At 50.4% G+C, this 921-nt stretch overlaps 1 long non-coding RNA gene across 1 annotated transcript in view; it reads left to right on the top strand.

Moving 5' to 3' along the window:
- Nucleotides 1–921, top strand: part of LOC116185153 — a 24,886-nt gene that overhangs the window by 22,742 nt on the left and 1,223 nt on the right. The gene's annotated exons all lie outside the window — the stretch shown is intronic.

Here is a 921-nt window from a genome sequence, read left to right as displayed (position 1 = left end):
GCCGAGCGTAACAAAGGATCGCGGAAACGAGTTTTATCAAAACCCGATGGCCTGGATTCGTTCGTCCCGATGAATGACGATGATGATGATGACGCGATTATCGAAGTATGCCCCTCTATTCTTAGAAACCTGGTACGTGGCTAGCACGCTAGCCAACTCGTTAAGTATTCCGCTTCGAGCATGCGTGAGCCTCTCTCGTTTCTGTGCTAACGATGCCCGTTTCGAGCTATCCGTAGGTAATTGAATTTCAAACCGACGAGACCGAGTTGCTGTAAAAGTAAAAGTAAAGTAAAGTTTTTTTCGACCGAATCCACTTTATTTTACTCCCTCCCTTCCTCCCTCCCTCGACCGGGTAAGGAATTTTTTCCCGCGCAGGAGGGGGGGGGAGGAAAGGATGGTCGGCGAGAAAGGGGGATCAAAGGCGATGAAAAGCGCCGTTTGACCGCCTCGAAGCAGAATTTCGCAAACAAACGTATTCCTGGACGATGATTCCTCTCTCTCTCTCTCTCTCTCTCGTTCCCTCCTCTCCTCGTGGCGAATATTACCGGCCACGACACGTCCATCCAACAGCTCGCCGCGCACTTTTCCAATTTTAACCGGATTTATAGCCCCCGGGATCCTTCAATCTCGACGCATCCTCGACGCGTTCTCCGTGACTCATCGTGGGGATAGGTTTACGACGAGAGAGAGAGATAGAGAGAGAGAGAGAGAGAGAGTGGAACTGTATAATCTCACTTTCCTCCTTTTACCCCTCCCACTAAATTATTCCCAGACACCTCGACGTTGTTCCGCCCGGAACAATTTCCCACCGAGACTTGTTTCCGCGAAAACGAAAGCCAGCTAGCAACAAGCCCGCCCCATAGAGCTTCAATCTTCCTTTTCCACTCGAAGCTTACGTGGAGGAAGGGAAACAGTTTAACC

The sequence above is a fragment of the Apis dorsata genome, unplaced genomic scaffold (genome assembly GCF_000469605.1).
Source record: "Apis dorsata unplaced genomic scaffold, Apis dorsata 1.3 scaffold_111, whole genome shotgun sequence".
Taxonomy (NCBI): Eukaryota; Metazoa; Arthropoda; class Insecta; order Hymenoptera; family Apidae; genus Apis; species Apis dorsata.
The sequence above is the reverse complement of the archived record's forward strand: the minus strand, read 5'-3'. Positions and strand labels throughout refer to the sequence as shown.